Genomic DNA, 17,516 nt, shown 5'->3' on the forward strand with positions numbered 1-17,516 from the left:
GTTCCTGCAACAACTTCACATTACAGGATAACAAACAAACAAACTCCTATGTATATATGGGTTGTTTTAGCAACTTCAAATACCAACAAATAAACTACAACCAACTAACAAATAATTATAATATGACGCACTAATTAACTACCTATGGGAATGATGTAATATTTCTAACACCTCCTCATATTACATCATTCTCGAAATGGGAATGGGTGGAATAGCAATACTTGACAAATATATTTATTAGTTCAACAACATAAGGTAAGAGTAGTAATACATGCCAAAATACCCTAGCGAAATAATCTAAAATCTACTAGCAAATGGAGATTAAAAATTAAAAAAAAAAAAAAAACATTCAATACTCTATGTTAACATTAACATGCATCAATGCAACATTAACCATTGCAAAATCACATAAACCAACATGTACATAATCATAAAACTATATTACGCAAGCGGATTAAATCTTTCTGATATATCAACATATCTTCAAATACACTCTCGCAAACACATTCATTCCCTAGGGTATATTAACGTCACTACTACACATCATCTAAACATAACACTTATCTAAATGTCTATAAGCTACCATGCATATAACCAATTACTTCCCATGCAACTAGATTAACATTTATACATATGCATATCCCATCACATTGCATTTTCTTAAACACTTATCAAATGTGTCTAAGTAGCATCTTGGTTCATCAATCACTTAATACATCAGGAATCTAAATGCATCTATCCTTCTCCTTCATACAGGACTTGTTTATTTTGTCCATAATGCAGCAACTACTCAACGGTAAACAATGCAAGTTAGCAATACCTTACCACTTCCAATTTATGCAATGTTATGCTTTAAATTCTCTAGGCACACTTTGTTGTGCTCTGAATGTTGTAGCCACGCTCTGTGTAGATGAACTATAGATTGGAAATACTAGAAACAATAGAGAGCCTATGAACCAAGCGAAACAGAGAAGTACTAAGGAGCGATAGAATCCATAACTAAAAACTTTGAGGGAAAATTTATGATGGTAAAAAGCACCCAAGTTGCATTGAATTGGAAATAATAAAGAACCTGCAAATAAAATGAAATAGAGAAGTAATAAAGAGTGATAGAAGCCATTACTAAAAACTTTGTCCTTATGATGTTATGATGATTATTTGTCCTTATTCATAAATCTAACAAACTTATGTTAATACCAATATCAATGAACAACCACTTTTAGATAGCAAGATTATTTTTAAACATAGTACAGGCGCATTGACAAATTGTAAACCAATACAGAATGACATACTGATGTTCAACAATGCATCCTGACATGGGTATTTTGTGTTTAAAATCCTGCTTTCTTTTACTAGTTGTGAACATTTTCTTCAAAAATTTAGTTAGACTTTTAATAACAAAATAGTTATGTCAAGTTATCATTTATGGATATATTTTAAGATATTTTGGGTTGTTTTAAAAATCCTTTAAATAGAAGAGGGTTTAGCCAACCTTGTTATCAAGGTTGATGATTTGTATATATAGGCGATATGCTTATGTCATGAATTGTCTTGAGTATTTTTGTTGATGCATCAACTGACCTATACCCTAAAGAATTTGTTGTACCAAACCTTGAGCTTTATCACCTTGGATTGAAGGAATTTGGTCCCCTTGCTTATCTAGATGATATTTTGCCTTCAACTCTTTGGTGAGTCCAGTTTTGAAAAAAATTTATGCACTTCTTAAATTTTATCATATAGGCCTAATATATATGGTGCATCTAGTAGCTTTTGTGGCCTTTCCTATATAAACACACTTATCTTTCCTACATCCATGTTTCTCATGAATTAGATTTCATTTCATTATGCACTTTAGTCATGGGTGGATGGATAGATGTTGTGCGTGTAAAGGCTTGGCAATGCAATTGTCGGGACCTAAAAACTAATGAACTTGACATTATGGTACTTAGGAAGTGTCTCTTACAATAAAAGCTCATTTTTTGTGGAAAAATAAATTGAATGGGTAAATCCTGAACCCGAATTCAATTATAAAAGGTCCCTTCATGAAAGAGCACAAACATTAAGTTTTTATAATAATTCAAGACATATTTTCATGCTTTTGACCCGGCCTAACCAAGATGATTTAAGCACATGGATTAGAAATTTATGTTGAATTAAGGTTACAAGTAATATATGTTTTTCATTTGAAATTTGATAATTTATTTGTAGTTATTATAATTCATAAAGATGGAAAGTTCTCAATAAGCGTATAATATTGCATCAAATAAAGCATTTATTTGGCAGGTATTTTAATATAAGCTTTAAAGTTCAAGAATTCTAGACAAGAAAATGATATTGCATGAACAAAATATCTTTATTTATATATGTAGACACCCAAAATTGTCCAGTCTAATTAAATAAATATTTTATTTATTTAATTATCTAATCTTAATTCTTCTATTAATTAAATAAATCTTCATTTATTTAATTAATTCATTTATCCTCTTCTAGCCTTATTTCTCATTTAAATAAATACATTTATTTATTTAAATTATTGTTTTCCTAAATTAAATAAATATCTTATTTATTTAATTGATCCCACTTCTTCAATTAAATAAATCTTTATTTATTTAATTAATTCATTAACCTTTTCTACCCATGACACATGTCATTCATCTCTTAATTCCTACACTACCTACCCCTTTTATTATTTTATTATTTCTTTTACCTACCCTCTAATCATAGCTGACTTCCTTTTACACCTCTCAATCTTATCCCTCCCTTTCTTATTGTGTCTTTTATATAAGGAGATGCTTCCTTCATTATCAAACCCTAATCAATCATCCTAATGACCTAACTACTTGATCAATTGACTACTTGGCATATGCGATCCTACTTGCAACCACATTCCGTTCTTTGTTGAGCTCTTGTGCACATAAAATCTGAGAGCAAATATATCAAGCAAGATCAATGGAGATAGGAAGAATGGAGATCAAAACCCTATTAGACATGTGATGGTATAATCTTTGTGATTTCATTTGATTTGCATTGTCTTAGGTAATCTTCATATGTTATGGTGGATCTTTGTTGTTGTTAGGCTAGGGTTTTTGTGGTTGAATTCATTTAGCCTTTCAATATTGTTATTATTGTTATCCATTTTCACCATAAACATTTTGGCATGCCCGGTGGGACTCTTGTCCCTTTTGCATTTAACATCATTGTTGCAGATTTTGTGTTTTTAAGTTGCAGATCTGACATTTTCGGCAGCATTTTGATATTCCCGTGTCTGCGCACTTTCGGATCACGTTTCTGATTTTCTGGCACGTCTGTGACATCAGGAATCGCGTCTGTGTTATTACCAATATTTTATTTTGTAGGTTCCAAGAAAGCATGTTTGTGTTATTAAGTCACGTCTGCGGTGTTTTTAGCCGCGTCTGTCTCCAGAAGTCGCATCTGTGTTCTGTAACCATGTCTGTGTCTCACAGAACCATGTCTGCATCACGAAGTCACGTCTGTGTCAAGGGTAAATGCGTCTGTGTTCACCAGTTTCAAAATTTTGGGTTTATTGATTCAATTTTGGATTTTGCATTTAGGGTTTCAGATCAGGTTTATTTTGCACTAACATTTTTAGATCTAGCTAACGAAATTGGTACAGCTTGTCTTGAAAACAAAATCGTTTGGTTGAAGGCCCCTATTTCACAAAGTCTTTTGGATTTAAAATTTACCTAACCTATGTGCTTGCAGGAAGGGGTGATTATTTGAAACAATCCAAACTACTAACAACTCTTTGGTGCAGGTCCTTGGCAAGGGTTTTTGGATTTTTATTGTGTGCCTTGTTTTCATAGACTAGCAAACACTTCAATTGGTGCACTAAAATTGAATCATTGTCTTTTGTGTCTTGAGCAATAGGCTCTTTTTGTTTTAACCTTTAGAGGGCCTATCTTCCCGTGTGGTCATTAGGACTACTAGTGAGAAGAGAATGACCTAAGTGGTAGCGAGGAAAACCCACCTCTTCTGAACCACTATAAACAACTGTATTCATGGTGAAAACTATGGATAATGTGTGTTGATTAGTTCATACCGACACTATGTCTCCCCATAAACCTGTTTGATCAAATTTATTTGATCAGTTGTAGGGCGTAACCCCTACCGGTTGGGAGCCTTTTGTATTTACAGAGCTGAAAGTGCCACATGTATGGCCACACAAGTGGATACCCTTACTAGCACCTCTTTGTTTTAGAAGCCCAAATCCTTCTAGTTGTTGGGGTAGGAGGTCAGACCTTTGGTAGCGGCCCACACACATACGGTTCTTAGTAGAGATACAAAGTTCACCATGAGGAGTTTTCATGGGGACTGATGCTTGGCTGACCCGAGAAGTGAGTGCCGAGGGTGGAGCCAGTGAGGTCAAGCATCTAAGTATCCGCTCTGAATAGCGTAGCCTCGGGGGTAAAACCCCATGTGGGATCAACAACTATTGTCTGGGCCAGCCATAAGAATTGTGCTTGACTTATTTTAAACATTCAAACATTCAAGACCAAACAACAAAACATTGTGTCTTTTGTGTCTTCAAGTGTATGCAAAACATTTTTACATCAAACAACACACTTTTTATTGGAGTCATTTTGAGTCTAGACACTTGCAAACATTGAGTCCTCATCAACACTGTGTCCTCTTCTCACAAAAAAACAGTCAAACAATCAGATTTGGTCACAACAAAAATGACTTCACAGATTGGAAAAAATTGCACAAATTTTGCAAAAACGCATCTGTGTCTGACATAATAGCATCTGTGTTGTATAACCGCGTCTGTGAAGGACAGAAACGTGTTTGTGTTCCTAGAATCAACATTACACTTTGCAAAGAATCTTAGAAGCATGTCTGTGTTTAACAGAGCCGCATCTGTGTCAGGAAACTGCATCTGTGAAGTATACAAGCATGTCTGTGTTCAGAATTGAAAAACTGATACAGTCCAGCAAACAAACACAATCAGTTTCAGAATTCTTGAGCTTCCTAGGTCATTCCTCCAGGTTTTCATCTAGCATTCAACTTTTCTTTGGGTCTCACAAAGTCCATCATTGTTTTACATCTCACTTTACATTCAGAATTGTCTAAACTTGAGTCAAAAGGTCACTTGCTTGTCCTCATCATACTTTGTCAACACACTACATACAACAAAATTTTGCTAAGTGGTCCCTCATCAAGGTTTCTTACCTTTGGGTCTCATTTGGTCTTACTTAGAGTCAAGGTCAACTTACCTCATCAAGGGAAACTATCCTCTCTTTGGAAGTCACACCTACTCTACTACATACATACTTGGTCTTACACTTTGGACATTGCAAGTACACCTCAGATTCATTTACATTCCATTCAACTCTTGGTCTTCCGTACTTTTTCCATTTTCATCTAGTCTCACACATCTTGGTCAATACCTAGTTCATGGTTGAAACCTGCCTTCAAAAATCTAGGAGAGAAACTAAAGAGGCTCAAGAGTCTGCAAACATGAGTTCTTATGAGTATGAAAATGATATCTTTTTCAATTCTGATCATACTACATTACCTGACATGGATGCCTATAGACACTACAAACAACAATGCTACACATAATGACAATATGGACAACTTTTCCATACATTTAGCAGATGTGGAAGAATCCACTATGAATCCCCATTTCAATCGATTGGTTGAGGAAATAATGAGGAGAGATAGACAATACTTCTTACAAATGATGGCACAAAGTGGAGCCAAGATACCTCATGATTTTGACATGTCTCAAATAATGGAAAATCAACCTTTGCAACAACCTCACTTCAACATGGATCAAAGGAGGCCTAATAGTGGAGGAAATAGAGGACCACATATGGTACCTGAATCACCATCATCTTTGTTTCAAAAACCAGAGGTCCCACATACACATGGTCAAGCATATGATACTCACCTTCGCAGACCATTATGGAAGTCTTATACAGACAGATATGCTCAATCACATACCAATGCCAAGGATCAACCACCAAAGCAATTGGATATTTAAAGGCATGCTCAAAATTTGGACACAAGGAAACCGCGTGTCAAATTTGGGGGCAACACATTAGAACATGACATGCCTGTAGAGTATGGTATACATGGACAAAATAGATATGGCATTCCTCAACATGAATATATACCAAGTGATCCATATATGCAACATCATTACAGACCTCCTCCATATGAACATGTGTATGATCAATATCATCCATATATGCAACATGCTCCTCCTCCAATTGGTGCCTCAAGCATGGGGTATGGTCCAAGAAGTCGATCTCCACCTAAGAACAATTTGGAGCAACAAATTAGGGACTTACAAAAAAAAATGGAGGACATAAATACACCAAAGACAACATACACAATGAGAGACATATGTCCTTATCCATTTGACAAGAGAATTCCAATGCCTCCTTTTCCTACGCACTTTGTGATGCCCAAATTTGATAAGTATAGAGGAAAAGGGGATCCTAAGGCACACATAAGACAATTTTTCACAACTTGCATTGAGGTAGCAGCAGAAGAGACATATTTGATGAGATTATTCCCACAAAGCCTAGGTGATCAAGCTATGGAATGGTTCTCCCAACTTCCACCTGGTATTAAGTCATGGGGTGACTTAGCAGAGGCATTTATTCGACATTTCTCCCATAACATAGAGACAGACATATCAGTCACTAATTTGTGCAACACCAAGCAAAAAGAGGGAGAGTCTTTTGCATCATTTTTACAAAGATGGAGAAATCTAGCTAGCAGATGCTCTTGTGATATTCCACAAAAACAAATGGTAGAAATGTTCACCCAAAATGTTAACAAAGACATTGGCTATAATTTAAGAAAAGCTTGTTTGTCCACCTTTAAGGACGTCATTGAAAAAGGCTTAGTGATAGAAAAGGTCCTAATTGAACAAGGAGTCATTAAGATATTCAAGGAAAACAAAGGTGACTTTAAGGGAAAAGACAAGCTGAGATTTTGGAACAAAAACAAGAACATAGTCAATGATGGTGTTGTTGATGCCAAGATAGTGCAACCCAAATTCATCTTTTTAGGATCAAGTTCTACAAACAATCAAGTAAATACTCAAACAACTTCCAGATCACGAAGGAAATACACTCCATTGGGAGAACCACTTGAGTCAGTCTTTAGGAAGCTAGTGGCAAACAAGGTAATCACTATTCTGGATTTTCCTCCATATGAACCAAGGGTTAAACCAAATTGGTGGAATGATGATGAGTATTGTGAATTTCATAAGAGCAAGGGTCATAAGATAGGAAATTGTCATCGACTGAAGAACATTGTACAAGATCTCATTGATAGGGGTGACATTAAGATTGAGGGACATTCATCTAATCAAGAACATGAGATGTTTAAGGAACCATTCCCAAAGCATGATAAGGGAAAAGCTAAAGCCACAAATGACCAAACCAACTATACTAGAGCAACCTATAATTATGATTCAACTATCAATCACATTTTGATGGACAATTACATCTCTACCATTATCATCAAGGACAAAAACCCTGAGAATTCTACCCGGAGACCCAAAATTGTCTTAAAAGGTGTTGGATCTTCTTCCGAACCTACCTCTGAATGTCATGTTACAACCCGTCAAGGTAAAATCACTTTGCAAGGTGCTCCAGCTAAAAACACCACTTCCTCATCAACCAAACCTGAGTATGACCTTGTAGAATAGTTAGGGAAGACACCCGTGCTCATCTCCATCCTTGAGCTATTACGCATATCCCCTGCTCATAAAGCCATTCTTGACAAAATCTTAAGAGATACTGCCATTCCTACTGATCTGAATGTGGACCAGTTTCAAGCCATGGTGGGATACCTTTCCGTTCCACGTTCCCTTACTTTCACAGAAGTCGATGATGCCTCTATAAGTTAGCCACATAATGCACCGCTACACGTTGAAGCCTTCATATACAAACATCGAATAAAACAAGTCCTGATAGATGGAGGAGCGGGTCTAAACATTTGTACATTGAGCACTATTAAACAATTGGGATATTCTGATAAAGCTATGAATTCTACAAATCAAATCACCATCAAGGCATATGATGATGAAGAGTGTTCATCCAAGGGCACAATCACCTTGCCTCTCAGAGTTGGGCCAGTTACAAAGGATGTGGTTTGTCAAGTACTTGATCTAGATCTCACATACAACATATTGCTAGGACATCCTTGGATTCATGAAATGAGGGCAGTCCCATCTGCATATCACCAATGCATTAAGTTTCCTCACAATGGAGTTGAAATAACAGTTAATGCTGACCCAAATCCATTCATATATTGCAACAATCTGTGACCTGGATCAGAAATAACAATTCCAGCTAGTCGAGAAGATGTTCCATCTTTAGCATATGTGGATCCAGAATCATTAAAAGCTTCTACATCAAAACAAACAGAGCTCAAAGAAAAATTTGAGGTTAAAGACCTAGGATGTGGTGAGTATATATTTCATGTTGACCAACTCCCACTATCTCCTAAGACATTCAGTTGACAAGAACAATCTATAAACAATTTACAAGGAATTGGGTGTGAACCACCTAGTGTTGTGGCTACTGAGTCTGAATGCAAATCTCCTCCAATGGTGCAAGCAACTCTTGATATCCATAGTCCTAAGAGTGGTTCCAACGAAGAATCTATTGAGCATATCGCCAACCCTCTTGATAACTCACATAGCCTTACCATATCATCCACTCATTCCATTTCCACTCCACTTCCAGACTTGGATCAACAAGAATTACAAAAGCCCTTACTCATTGGGGATCAAAAATCAAGCTTTGAAAAGAAAAATCTAAAAGTCAATAATAAAGAAAAGTCCTTTAGTCCAAATCAAAATCAAAAGCTATTGGACTCTGCAAAAATCAAGGTCAAGGATGAAAATCCAATGAAATAAAAAGAGCAAGAGTTGATCTCCCCTAATATCAAAATAACTGGGGGCAAAAGTTCTAAAATTTCAAGTCAAAAAGCATACTTGTTGATCCTATGTCTCCATCATGCTATCCTACTTTCACTTCTTTTCACAATCATAAGCCTTCATCAATCATCTGCTTGTTCCATACATATATTCCCTTATGGAGATACAACATCGACCTTTAATGGAGCTTCCTTGAAGGACTTTGTTATCAGGGATGCCCAAACTTCTTTAGGTGACATGCATACGGGCCTGTGTAGTCCACACACTAGTAATTCTATCTTAGTTCCTTTATCAAAGAAGATAGTCACTCAAGCTACATATCATTCAGTCAAGGAATGTCACAGCTAAAATCATAAAGTCAAGCCTCGCACATTTGAGGTAGGTGATTTGGTTCTCAAAGAAAATCCCAAAAATCAGCAAGACAGAGAGAAGAAGGGCAAGTTTAAACCAAATTGGCTTGGTCCTTACATCATTACAGCAACATATGGATCCGGGGCATATCAGCTCTCAACTATAGAAGGTGAACCTTTGGAGGATCCTATCAACAACATGCACCTTCGCAGGTTTTACACATAGCTCTTCAGAGTATCCTAATTCAAAAATACAAAAAAAATCAAAAAATTCAAAAATACAAAAAAAAATTATAAAACAAAAAAAATCGTTACTTGGTGAAAACCTGGCAAACAGGCACCTTGTGACACAAAAAAACATTGAAAAATCGAAAAAAGTAAAGACAAATAATTTCGTCCAATGGTGAAAACCACTTCGGTGGTGCCTTGGGCAAGTACCATGGTGAAAACTAGGTCACCAGCACCATGCGTAGAGACATTGCTCCTCCCTCCTTCAGGATTCACTTTCATCCTTTCACTTTGCACACACTCACAACCTATTCATTCATAATAAACTTACCCATTCCCATCATGGCTTGTTATTGATCTACCCAAGATTGGTTCGCCATTCATTATAAACCTCCCTTTTCACTCCCTTTCCATCCATAATAAATCAGCTCCTATCTGTGGCTCAGGCAAATCCTACATCTAGTGATGGGTGTGGAATTGAGAACATCACATGTTTTGAGGAGTATAGTTTCTTCCAACTTCCTTCAGTCTATCCATGCACAATCCACAATAAAGAAACATTTGCATCACAAATCCGCAATAAAGTTCAGTCTTCTCCGCAATAAAGTATCAGTTTCATGGATTCAGTCAGTTTCAGATGAGACACAGTAGCAACAATGGGCTTCAACAAAATCAAATCTTTCAATAGACTCAGACAACATATGGTTCAGTGCTATCTATCCATTTTGTGAAAGTAAACATTGTGACCACAATCAAATAAGACTTAGAGACACTAAACTTGAGGACTACAGTGGATGTTGGTGTCGAGTCTTGATTTTCTTTTGATTTCATCTTTTTTGGTGACATGTCTTTTAGCTTTTCCAGGATGCCTTTGACTAGAGATTCTATCTCCAAGATTTCTTTGATTGGAAAGGCGAGGATGGGGTATCATCACCTATTTTTCTTTGTTGTCTGTGGATTGTCTCTTAGTAATGCTATGACTTGTCCAAGGATATGAGGACACTGAGAGTCAAGTATGAACTGGGGCATTCCTTGTTTGTGACTATCTTATCTCCATGCAAATGGGTACAATGACTTTCTGGGTCGAACATATGCCTCGATTGTCATAACCTATTTTTCTATAATAAAGCTCAATGATGATAACGCACAAGAAGCTCTTTCGCTTTCATATCTTCTGTTAGAGTAAAGGTTTTAATTTAATCATGTTGATTAAATTACCTTTATTCCTCTCTTAAGATTTCACTTTAGTTTGCATTTGTGACATTTAATAATTATATTAATTATTAAATGTCTACCTATTAGGGTTTCTTTTAGGGTTGCACAATATCCTTTTATAAGGATTCATCATTGTAATTTATCTCTCTCTTGGATGAATACATTTTTCAGCTTTCAGAGCACCCTTGCTTGTTTGTCTCCATCTCTTCTTTCTGTGACAGGTTATTTGCATGCAGGTGATCTTCGGGGTCTGTGAAGTTGGCTTTCTCAACTTCTACATGGTATGCTGGGCGCGGGTGGCGCGGCGGCTGCGGGCGTCGCTACGCCGCCCCTGCGCCGCCGCCCCCTGCACCCGCCCCTGGTCGCCCAGAGGACCAGGGGCTTATTTTTTTTAAGCCCTTGAGGGCTTAAAGGGCCTATTTGGGCTTTTTTGGAGCAGTTTTACTAAATCGGGTATAACTTGGGCATTTTAGCTCGGATTTTTGAATGAAAATAGGCGTTGGAAAGCTGGTTCCGAGCCCGATCTAAAAGATGCAGATCTTTTTTTCTGATTTTTCCGTTTTGTAGTGTTTTTTGCTAATCGAAGTCAGAACAAGTTTTTTGCACTCCAGGAGCCATATCTTTTGCATACGGACTCCGTTTTTCGAAAGCGAATAGGCGTCGGAAAGGTGGTTTTGTGCTCTTTCCAGATCTATCATGTATTTTTCCAGAATCTGCACCAGGTACATTTTATTTAGTACTTTGTGTTTTAACACATCTGTCACTTACTTGGACGTTTCAGACTTGGAAATAATTTGTTTGCATGGGATGGCTTCATTTGATCTGCTTTATCAGTATTAAAGTCATTTAGTCTTAGATTTGTTAATTTGAAGAGTTATCATGGGTTTTTCTACTCACCCTTCAGTTGTATTTCTAGAACGGGGTAATTATGAGTCATGGGCAAAGGGCATACTTACACACTGTAGGTGGCTTAATATTTTGCCTTATTTGTATGATCTCATACCTGAACCAGCAACTTTAGAGGGAAAACTAGCCTGGGATATCATTAGAAATCACATAGTAGGAGTTATTTTGTCTAGTGTTGATTCTGACACTGTGTGGGCTATATCGGGCATTGATTGTCCTCACTCACTTTGGACACGTCTTTGGGAGATCTATGGAGACCCCAGTCTTTCTCCATTCCCAAAGGATCCTGCTTCAGATTGTCTTGTACCCATTGGTTGGAGAGATAACACACCTTTTGATCATGATACTTTAAAGGAACTTCAATATTTAGACACCCTTACATATTCCGATGAATCAGAGGATTGTCTCACAGTTCCTACTCTTCAGACTGAGATTATACATGTATCAACATCATCTCCTTTTGTTCCTGATCAGTTTGATATTGCCTCTTCTTTGGCTCCTATTGATTCAGCTAAGCTGGACATCACACATCTTTCAGACATGGCTACTTGGGATTCTTATCTTGCAGGCATTTCATCCTTGTTTGTAGAGTCCTATATTGCAGACTTGGAGGATTACTTTGAGGATTTTCAGCTCCTCTTTGTTGACAGCCATATTCCAGCTGTTAGCCCACCATCATCTGTGCATTCAGAGGTTGCAGTTTTTGAGTCTTCAGTTCAATTTGGATTTGACATCTTTTGTTTCAGTTCAGACAGAGGGATTCTTCAGCATCCTATTATGGCACACATCTTGAGACAGATTGATTCTTCTCTCTTCACAGGGTTTCTTCATCTTCGTCCTTTGGATCCATTTCTTCCCAAGGGGAGGAATATTATATGCCACTTCAGGATCTCTTTTTGGATTCTACCTCAGGCATCCATATGTGCGACAGGAGTTTCTTCATTGTGGGGGGGGCTTCTAGTCTCTTTCTTTTTCTCCTATGGAGACCATTGTATATGTACTTATATGATAGAAGTTGTCTATGGGGGGTATCATGTTATCCACCTCCTATCCTTATGTTATTAGTGCATTTATTTCTTTCATCTCTTTTTGGAGTAGAGTTTTTCCCATGAGGTTTTCTCTATTTCTCCACTTTACAGAGATTTGGTTGTAATTGGGTACCTGATCAGGCCTTGTTGCCAGGACCCAAGTTTACTTTCTTGCATTGTAGTTACCTTTGCTTTCTTGCACATGTTTGTAACTGCACTTTTGCTCATCTTAAGGGGGGGTGTTAGAGTAAAGGTTTTAATTTAATCATGTTGATTAAATTACCTTTATTCCTCTCTTAAGATTTCACTTTAGTTTGCATTTGTGACATTTAATAATTATATTAATTATTAAATGTCTACCTATTAGGGTTTCTTTTAGGGTTGCACAATATCCTTTTATAAGGATTCATCATTGTAATTTATCTCTCTCTTGGATGAATACATTTTTCAGCTTTCAGAGCACCCTTGCTTGTTTGTCTCCATCTCTTCTTTCTGTGACAGGTTATTTGCATGCAGGTGATCTTCGGGGTCTGTGAAGTTGGCTTTCTCAACTTCTACATCTTCTATCTTTCATCCCCCTTTCTTGATTGACTTCCATCATCCTTCTCGAGTCCGCGTAGCCTGCTATCATATGACTGAGTATAATGACACACCAAAAATATTTGCATTTCATATAGTTGCACCTGCATTACCACATATAAGCATTTCATACATACATATAGATATCACATCCTACACATAACATATGTTAGAACATTTTATATTCTCATCATGTAAATAGTTATTTGCATTATCATATTCATCTGCATTACATACATTCACATTTGCATCATGCATACACATATAAAACATAAAAGAATAAAAATACTGCATTGCATCATATACATATTTTCATCCATATCATAAGCATCACATAAGAACATCTCATCACATAGGTACACATGCATATAGCTGCCGCAAAGATGAATCATCTCATATATATAAATCAAAAGTGTCATGATACAATGATGTCAAAAAAAATCATATGGCTACAAAGCACCCGCAGGTGTCTACATCATCATACAAAAATGGTATAATACTGATACATAGGGAGCCCTCTATGGCTATGATGAACTCCCTCCCTCGAAGCCGCCTGGCCTCGATGGAATCTGAGCCCCTAAAGGACCCGCCCTAGGATCATCCCTCCTATCCCCTCTATCTGGTGGTGCTGGAGGACCCATAACCCCACCACTCGATGCCTATCTCCTATAGTTGTCGCTGTCCGTGATGGTCTATGGAAGCTCCTCGCCCATTGATCCACTGGCACTGCACCATAATAGAGATCCCGCCAATAGGCAATCTCCTCCCCGACCTGTAGAACATAGGTATATCCAGCCCCTGTGTCCTCTGCTGCCTATCTCCCAGCCCTCAGTGCTGTCTCAGCCTCTATGTAGCACTGAATGGCCTGGTCTCGCTCCCACTCAGTATCTCGGAGCCACCTCCTGGGCCTATCCCTCTCCCTCTCCAACTCCTGGATCTCATCTTCCTATCCCTGGCAGATCTCCCTCAGCTCCATTAGCTCATCCTCCTCTGCATCAACCCCCTGTGGCTTTGCCTGTGGCTCCCCCTGTATGGGTGCTTGCCCCTGTGCCTATGCCTGTACCTATACTAGTGCCTGTACTAGTACCTATCCCTGTCCCTATCCCTGTACCTGCACCTATCTGGGGCCCTGTGCTACTGGCACCTGTAGCGGCAATCCACTGCGACCCCTCACCACCCGAGCCTGCCTCTCCTCTCCACCCTCCCTCCGAGGTAAAACCCTCCTCTCTCCAATTGCTCCCCTCCTCGTCTATCAGCCTCTGCCCCCATCACCTCCACCATCATCATCATCCCCATCACCATCTCCATCTAATGGCTCTCCTGGATCCATCAGTCGTGGGAATGGATGCTCTGCCCAGTATGTTGTGTACTCGGCATGCATGCCGGCATCCTCAATCTCTGGCCACATGTCCCAGGGTAGGGGCATCATCTCTACCAGCTGCATAACAGCCTGATCATATGATAACAGGGGCCCAAACTACGCCTGATCTCTCACAGTCTATGCATACATGCCTAAGCCCCGTGGCATCCGCTGGATCCTGCCGAACTGCCTGCCAACCTTGTCCACTAGCTGCCTCTCTAGCACATAGGGTGTCCACCCAATCAGGTACCTGCTCTAGAAGGTGTAGGGAAGCTCAACTACATCATCCTCCCACTACTCACATCCCAGGTATGGTCTCCATATGACCATGTCAATGTCATCTATCACTCGCCTCCAATGCTCTAACCTGCCAATCCGTGGCTGTGATGTGATCGTGTCATACAAATGAACAAAACAACGTCCGTTACCTCTGCCCCTAAAGTGTATCGGCCTTCTCACTGGTAGATGCTCATAAGCCCACACCTGCAACAATGTCACCTTGCAGCCTAATCCCACTAATCCGTGGTATACAAACTGATGCAGTTCATAATAGAGGTGTGCTAGCACACATGGTTCCCAGGCATATCTGGTGTGCTATGTCACCACTGTCTCCAATGCTCCTCCCCAACCTATAGCCAACCCCCATGTTGCCCTATCTGGACACAGGAACCCACTGATCGCTCCTCCTATAACTGCTGGCAGCACTAGCCCTGTAGCTGTCATCATATCCCAAGCCACATGTCCAGCCCTCATCTCCAATCCTGGGTCCTGGAACACTCATCTCAGGGCCTCCCTGTCTCCATCTCGATCATATGGGATCATCTCCCCATTGATCAGTATCCTCAAGATCCTATATACATCCTCAAGGGTGATTGTCATCTCCCCCATCGGCAAATGAAAAGTACATGTCTCGGAGTGCCATCTCTCTGCCAGCGCAGTCAACAGTCCCATGTTCACCCGAAACTCAGGCACATACAACACATGTCTCAATCCCATAGCCTCAATAGCAGCTTGCTCCTCGGCTATCAGCTCAGGTCGCAATCTTTGAGTCGATGGGAATCTTTCTCGTGACTCCAACATAGGCAAATACTCCTGTAGTCAAGCAAACCAATCATGTCAATCATAGTGGCATTCACTGTTCATCACAAAATGCTACTGTTTATCTAAGTGCATATGGTATTCTATCCTAGTGACACTCACTATTCATCACAAAGTGTTGCTTCTATCCTAGTGGTACTCCCTATTCATTACAAAGTACTACGTATGTGGCACTCCCTGTTCATCACAAAGTGTTACTCACATTTGCACTCACTGTTCATCACAAAGTGCTGCTCATATTTTAGTTCTCCCTATTCATCACAAAGTACTCTATCTTGGTACTCACTGTTCATCACAAAGTGCCTTGATCTATCCTAGTCTTCCTTAGAGGACCTGCTTGAGTGTATCCTCTCAGCAGCTTATCCAATCGACAGTGTATGTTCATCACAGAACTGCCGATTTGACCTAGAAGACACAAATTCACTTTTTTGACACAAACGCGCTTACCTGACATAAACGCTCTTAAAGATTGCATAGACGCGCCTGAAAAACACAAACACGTCTGACCAACACAGATGTGCCTATGCTTTGTATAGATGCGCCTAGGCAACATAGATGTGCCTTCTTGGCACAGATGCGCCTGCACATCATAAACGTGGCCGCATTTGGCACAGACGCGGTTTCCATCATAGACGTGCCTAGCACAAACACAGACGTGCCTCGTGAGCACAAATGCGCCTGGCACCAACATAGATGCGCTTTGACATTTTTGGACTTTTTTGGACCCTATTCTAAGCGCATTTATTGCCCATCTACCATGCATTAATGACAATAATAAATGCATCGAAGTACGAGGAGGTTTGGTGGTACTTACCGGCTCTCCTGCCTCTGCTGGCCTCTGGAATCGGCGAACGCGGTCGAATCTATGAATGAAGGCCATCGCTGCTGACTGTTGTTGCTCTATTTCACTCTGCACTCTGCTCCCGTGGATGTGTAGATGACAATGAGGATGTATTTTCCCTCATGGTCTATCTTTTAGACTACCCTAGCCCTAGCCCTTGTCTCTCGAGTCAGTCTTCATTATCCCATGACTCTGTTACTTTATCCGGTCAGTTCATTCTAGCCTTTCTTTCTTATCGAGAGATTGTCTACGATCTTTTCAGAAATTTTTTCATCCAATCTCTCGAGGGGGCACATCATTCCTATCTTGGGGCAACTCTATATCAGTTCATCTTATCTTCTTTGAAACAATGCGACAAGCCGCATTGTCTCAAAGAGGGGCAAAATGTAGACACCCAAAATTGTCCAGTCTAATTAAATAAATATTTTATTTATTTAATTATCTAAGCTTAATTCTTCTATTAATTAAATAAATCTTTATTTATTTAATTAATTCATTTATCCTCTTCTAGCCTTATTTCTCATTTAAATAAATACATTTATTTATTTAAATTATCCTTTTCTTAAATTTATTAAATAAATGTATTTATTTAAATGATCCCACTTCTTCTATTAATTAAATAAATCTTTATTTATTTAATTAATTCATTAACCTTTTCTACCCATGACACATGTCATTCATCTCTTAATTCCTACACTACCTACCCCTTTCATTATTTTATTATTTCTTTTACCTACCCTCTAATCATAGCCGACTTCCTTTTACACCTCTCAATCTTATCCCTCCATTTCTTATTGTGTCTTCTATATAAGGAGATGCTTCCTTCATTATCAAACCCTAATCAATCATCCTAATGACCTAACTACTTGATCAATTGACTACTTGGCATATGCAATCCTACTTGCAACCACATTATGTTCTTTGTTGAGCTCTTGTGCACATAAAATCTGAGAGCAAATATATCAAGCAAGATCAATGGAGATAG

This window comes from Cryptomeria japonica, chromosome 6, assembly GCF_030272615.1.
Source record: "Cryptomeria japonica chromosome 6, Sugi_1.0, whole genome shotgun sequence".
NCBI lineage: Eukaryota > Viridiplantae > Streptophyta > Pinopsida > Cupressales > Cupressaceae > Cryptomeria > Cryptomeria japonica.